The sequence below is a fragment of the Solanum tuberosum genome, unplaced genomic scaffold (genome assembly GCF_000226075.1).
Source record: "Solanum tuberosum cultivar DM 1-3 516 R44 unplaced genomic scaffold, SolTub_3.0 scf00308, whole genome shotgun sequence".
NCBI classification, from domain to species: domain Eukaryota; kingdom Viridiplantae; phylum Streptophyta; class Magnoliopsida; order Solanales; family Solanaceae; genus Solanum; species Solanum tuberosum.
In genome coordinates this window covers 496,217-503,307 of record NW_006239234.1, presented here as the reverse complement: position 1 = coordinate 503,307, position 7,091 = coordinate 496,217, and positions in this window count along the sequence as shown.

Sequence of the window (7,091 nt, the reverse complement as noted above, 5' to 3'; positions counted from 1 at the left end):
GAAATAGATTTACAAGATCTATATTTAGATAATGAAAGAATAGAATGGTACGATTTAGAAATAAATTCAGATTAAAATGAATTACGAATATTTACAATATTGGATAGAAGCTATGGAAGATATAAAATTATTAGAACAATTGATGGCGGAAAATTTATATATGTATCTGTAATGACCCTCCAGGTCATTTTTTAAATTAAAGAATTCATTTCATCGTTTAGAGCGTTCCTGTAGCGACCCCAAGTCATTTATGATTTGCTGGCATTGACTGTTCGGTCGCCTGGTCGTTCGTTTGGGTTTTAGGCCCGTTTCCCTGTTTTGGAGATTTTTATAACTTGAAAAGTTGACTTTGGTCAACCTTCTTGGAAGACGTGCTCAGATGAAAATTCTGACAGCTAGGTTAGCTTCGGAAGATCGATTTTGGTCTAGAACGACCCTTTGTTCACTTCCCGAGATTTTAGATAGCAGTTGTGGAATCTGGTTCAAAATGATACTGGGTGTGGGACCCACTTTCGTCGAAGCGAGCTCCAAATGGAAATTCCGCCTTCACCGTTGAGTCCGAAATATCGTTTCCAATCAGATTCCATATATGGTTTGTATTTTTCCGAGTCCGAAACATCGAAACTTCGAAACTTAAGTTTGAAGGGTTGTAGAATTTTGACGCGGCGGTGACGTGGCAGAACCACGTGACGACACGTGGCATAAGAGTGATATCTGGAAATTTCCAGATTTTAAGAACGAAATTCGTCCAATTTTTTTGTTCAACTTCAACTTGAGATTAATCCTTCATTTTGAGTCCAAATTAAGTGATTCAAAAGGCAAACTTCAAGAGAATTTCGAGGGGAATCTAGCGGTGATCTCGGAAACGCGAGGGGCGGCTTCGTTTGAGGTAAGAAATCAATTTTAGCCACTGCCAGTGTGATTTCCGGATGGTTTTGTTATTGAATTTTGAAATGTGAGATCTTGATCATCGTAAGTCCGTTTTAAGTCATTCTTGGGGCTAACTTGTAAAGTTTTTCGCAAGGATCGTCGTGGTATAATCTGTTTGGGTTGAAAGGGTTTCGTTTTTCCGAAAATTGGTGATCAAGGGGCTGCCCTTTTTAATTATTGTGGTTGATTTGCGGTGTTGTTGGCATCTGTTTGTGCTAAAATTTTGGGATATTAGTTTAGTAAGGTAGTTGGGACGTTTCCACGGATTCGATTTTGAGATTCTAAGTGTGGGCCCCACAATCCCGTTTTAGACCCGATTTTGGGTCCGTCTCCGAAAAATATAATTTTAGTGTCAATTTATTCGTAATGACAAGGTGATTAACCTTTTGTTAGTGGGGAAGCATTTGGAGACCGTTCGGAGGGGAAAAGGTCCGGTACCGTGAGTTGGAGCACGCGTGGTCGGCATTCAGGTAGGCTATGGCTTTCTCTCGTGAGATTGAGCCTGTTTAGGCATTTGTTTATTGATTTGCTTGAGTATGGAGGGGTTCGGGTGTCGAGCATGCTAAATTTCTATAATTCCTGCCTTAGACCCTTTTTCGGGAAAGTGTTGGATTATGACAGCATGTCTCTTGATATTCTTGAATATCCATACCTTGTGGTGTATATGATAATATTGATTTGAAGTATGTTTGGCCTTAGTCTAGGCTTAGACTAGTGTTGCCATAGACTTGCGAGATTTCGGATGTTGTTGGGCAGTAGAACTTTTTCCGACGTCGTTTCGGACGGTCAGCTCCTTGTAGACTGATATAGCAGACTTGAGTCTGATAGTCTGAGCCTTAGCTAGGCGGTAACTCAGCTTATGACCTTGTATCCATAATGCCCTGTTTTTCTATCGGCTATAGTACCCGGTTAAAGTCCGTGGTCTAGCTTACTCACTATTGGATACTTCCTCGGCGATTTGGGGTATATGAGGATCGGACTGAAATGATTATTTATGGTAATCGGTTTGGTGATAATTTCCCGCGACGTATGGTTGGATGTTGATTCTTAGCTACAGTACCCGGTTAAAGTCCGTGGTCTAGCTTACTCACTATTGGATACTTCCTCGGCGATTTGGGGTATATGAGGATCGGACTGAAATGATTATTTATGGTAATCGGTTTGGTGATAATTTCCCGCGACGTATGGTTGGATGTTGATTCTTAGCTACAGTACCCGGTTAAAGTCCGTGGTCTAGCTTACTCACTATTGGATACTTCCTCGGCGATTTGGGGTATATGAGGATCGGACTGAAATGATTATTTATGGTAATCGGTTTGGTGATAATTTCCCGCGACGTATGGTTGGATGTTGATTCTTAGCTACAGTACCCGGTTAAAGTCCGTGGTCTAGCTTACTCACTATTGGATACTTCCTCGGAGATTTGGGTTATATGAGAGTTGGACTGAAATGATTATTTATGGTAATCGGTTTGGTGATAATTTCCCGCGACGTATGGTTGGATGTTGATTCTTAGCTACAGTACCCGGTTAAAGTCCGTGGTCTAGCTTACTCACTATTGGATACTTCCTCGGCGATTTGTTGTATATGAGGGTTGGACTGAAATGATTATTTATGGTAATCGGTTTGGTGATAATTTCCCGCGACGTATGGTTGGATGTTGATTCTTAGCTACAGTACCCGGTTAAAGTCCGTGGTCTAGCTTACTCACTATTGGATACTTCCTCGGCGATTTGGGGTATATGAGAGTTGGACTGAAATGATTATTTATGGTAATCGGTTTGGTGATAATTTCCCGCGACGTATGGTTGGATGTTGATTCTTAGCTACAGTACCCGGTTAAAGTCCGTGGTCTAGCTTACTCACTATTGGATACTTCCTCGGCGATTTGGGGTATATGAGAGTTGGACTGAAATGATTATTTATGGTAATCGGTTTGGTGATATTTCCCGCGACGTATGGTTGGATATTGATTCTTAGCTACAGTACCCGGTTAGAGTCCGTGGTCCAGCTTACCTGTGATCTGGTTTTAGCTACAGTACCCGGTTAGAGTCCGTGGTCCAGCTTACCTGTGATCTGGTTTTAGCTACAGTACCCGGTTAGAGTCCGTGGTCCAGCTTACCTATGATCTGGTTTTGGCTATAGCACCCGGTTCGAGTCCGTGGTCCAGCCCATATAGGTTGACTCATTAGCTATAGTACCCGGTTCGAGTCCGTGGTCCAGCCCATATAGGTTGACTCATTAGCTATAGTACCCGGTTCGAGTCCGTGGTCCAGCCCATATAGGTTGACTCATTAGCTATAGTACCCGGTTCGAGTCCGTGGTCCAGCCCATATAGGTTGACTCATTAGCTATAGTACCCGGTTCGAGTCCGTGGTCCAGCCCATATAGGTTGACTCATTAGCTATAGTACCCGGTTCGAGTCCGTGGTCCAGCCCATATAGGTTGACTCATTAGCTATAGTACCCGGTTCGAGTCCGTGGTCCAGCCCATATAGGTTGACTCATTAGCTATAGTACCCGGTTCGAGTCCGTGGTCCAGCCCATATAGGTTGACTCATTAGCTATAGTACCCGGTTCGAGTCCGTGGTCCAGCCCATATAGGTTGACTCATTAGCTATAGTACCCGGTTCGAGTCCGTGGTCCAGCCCATATAGGTTGACTCATTAGCTATAGTACCCGGTTCGAGTCCGTGGTCCAGCCCATATAGGTTGACTCATTAGCTATAGTACCCGGTTCGAGTCCGTGGTCCAGCCCATATAGGTTGACTCATTAGCTATAGTACCCGGTTCGAGTCCGTGGTCCAGCCCATATAGGTTGACTCATTAGCTATAGTACCCGGTTCGAGTCCGTGGTCCAGCCCATATAGGTTGACTCATTAGCTATAGTACCCGGTTCGAGTCCGTGGTCCAGCCCATATAGGTTGACTCATTAGCTATAGTACCCGGTTCGAGTCCGTGGTCCAGCTTGCACGTGGTGTATTCCCAATTCCTCACTAAAGCTTCAGTTTAGTCTTGATTACTCTCATCTGTAGGTTGAGGTTTTGGAGGTTGAAGAGATTTCGGTTAAAGTCCGGGACGTAATGAGATCCTGGAATATGATTGGGAATGGTTCAGTTAAAAGTCCGAAAATTTGTAATATTGTGATAGACCTTCTAGTTCCATTATTTTACTTTAACTGCCGACTTTAACTGCTGATGCATCTGCTGGGCTTATGGGGGTCCGTGCAGGTGGTTTCTTTTATTGTGCACGAGCGTACCCGTCGGGTTTATGGGAGCCCGGCGGAGTTAGTTAGATTGCTTGTCTTTGTTGCCTGTACGCTCGTGTACATACCCCCTATTTACTACTCTTTGCACTTGATGTGACCCTTTATTTGCATTTCAGTTTACTTTTGCTTATCTTGCTCAGTCGGCCGATGATGCCTACTGGGTACCTGTTGTTTTGGTACTCATGCTACGCTCTGCATCTATTTTGTGATGCAGGTCCGAGCACTAGTAGCCAGCGTTGATCGGGCTTGGAGTAGACTTATCCGGAGACGGGGGTGAGCACATGGCGTTTTGTACTATTTCAGTCTCCATCTGTATATATAGACTTGTTTTTTTTTCCTTTCGAGACAGTCCAGTTTCTGTTGTCCGGTTTTAGGACTTGTACTCATTTTGTAGTAGCTCTGTACTAGTGACTTCCAGGTTCTGGGAGGGATCTTTATTTGTATATATGTTTTTTGGTTTGCGTCCGCCTGTTTTATATTGTTATTTGCCTACTCTTGTTTAATTTCTACCCTCAGACCCGTTACTTGTTGTTTCGGGTTACGGGTTGGCTTACCTGCTGGTGGGTTATAGTAGGTGCCATCATGACTCGATAAATCGGGTCGTGACAGTTTCCTTCCCTCAAATAGAATTAGACTTATTACTTATGACGTGTTGTTAAATAGTGTAAGAATTGATGCATTATCACTTGAATATATTCCGTCAGAAATATGATTGAGTTGTGTTTACAATCCTTTTGTAATCGATCTTTTCATCAATTCTGTATGTGATCTCATAGCAATGTACATCTAGAAACGTCATCCTAAAATTATTTAAGCTTAATCATCAAAATTCAAGGTGACGTATCTGTATATTTTTTCAAGAACTATTCTTATCCTAAAAGATATAAATTATATATATATATATGTATATATATATATATATTTATATACATATTTTTATTTTTATACAAAATACCAATTATTAAATTTATAATCACATTTTTACTATAAAAGCCTAGTTGTACGTGATCTCCTAACAATGTACACCAAATAACTTTATCCTAAAATATATTTAACTATAATTACCAAAATTCAAGTTGACATAGCTATAATTTTTTCTAAAGTCATTCTTATCCTAAAAGATATCAGTAATTCTGAATATTGTATGTCAATTAATAGGTCCACAAACAGATTTTACTATAAAAGTTCGATGCAATTTCTTTCATAGCCATCATCAAGAAAAATATTTTTTTTTACATAGTTTATTTCATCTCAAGCAAGGTTTCTACTTATTAGCTTCATATTTACAAGATTTTTTTTAATGTCTGACTATATGCATGAGTGGTTTTCATGATATTATTTACTATTGTAAACTAATTTTTATTTTTATTTTATTTTATGTATAGCTAAAATGAATACTTTCATCAACAATAACACGTTAAACAAGAAGAAAGTGGTGTTAATAGTGGGAGAAACAGGAACGGGAAAATCCCGTCTCTCTGTTGACCTTGCCACCCATTTTCGAGGAGAAATAATTAACTCGGACAAAATGCAAGTATACAAGGGACTTGAAATTGTTACAAACAAGATCACACAGAAACAAGGTGTACGCCACTATTTGTTAGGTATATATTATTATTTTTTAACGATATTTATATCAAATGACTACCTACATAATTTAATAGTAGTAATTGTAGATTCTAGTGAAAAATATACTTTACTATTAAAAAATTATTTATTCCAATTCTAAGAAAGTTAGTTTGATCACATTTTCTTGGGTGAAATTGAGCCAGATTCCGACTTCACAGCTGAAGATTTTTGTTTGCAGGCTATTGTCTACATAGAAATTTTTTTGAAGACTCAAAGTGTTACAATTATTGTTAGAGGGTCAAATTCGTATATTTAAAAACTTGTGGAAGACCCTGTGTTCCTGTTCAAATGTAAGTATGAAACTTGCTTTATTTGGATTGATGTAGAGCAACCAGTCTTGAACCGTAGAGTTGACATGAGGGTTGATCAAATGGTCAATGCAGGTAATTTTTGTTATTGTTTTATGTATTCATCAAGATATAATCATGCATCTAGATAAACCTTTTCTTATAAATTTTTCTTAATAATATATTTGGTTATCAAATTTATGTTCCACTAAATAAAACTCTTATTTAAATTTATGTTGTATGCAGGGCTAATGGATGAGGTGCGGTAGATTTTTATTCCAGATGCAGATTACACCAAAGGAATACGACGGTCTATTGGTGTCCCCGAAATGGACAGATATTTAAGAGAAGCAACAAATATAGATGAAGATGATGAATCAAAAAAGATGCTTCTTCTATCGTCAATTGCTAATATCAAACGTAATAATCGTTTATTAATTTGTCACCAACTTTACATGATTCAACGGTTAATAAACTAGAAAATGTGGTTGATACATCATATTGTTGCTACTGACGTTTTCAAAGTAGATAGAAAACAAGCTATTGACGAAGCATGGAGGAATACCGTTTGCAACCGTGCCTGGATATTGTTAAAAGAATTCTCAAAAGTGATGATCACAATATTATTATTGAGTGAACATAAACTATCATTATCTTCATCTTGAGTTATTTTGTCTCTTCGGCACTTTAATTTGGATCTATTTTGTACTGTCACGACCCGATTTATCGAGTCATGATGGCACCTACTATAACCCACCAGCAGGTAAGCCAACCCGTAACCCGGAACAACAAGTAACGGGTCTGAGGGTAGAAATTAAACAAGAGTAGGCAAATAACAATATAAACAGGCGGACGCAAACCAAAAACATATATACAAATAAAGATCCCTCCCAGAACCTGGAAGTCACTAGTACAGAGCTACTACAAAATGAGTACAAGTCCTAAAACCGGACAACAGAGACTGGACTGTCTCGAAAGG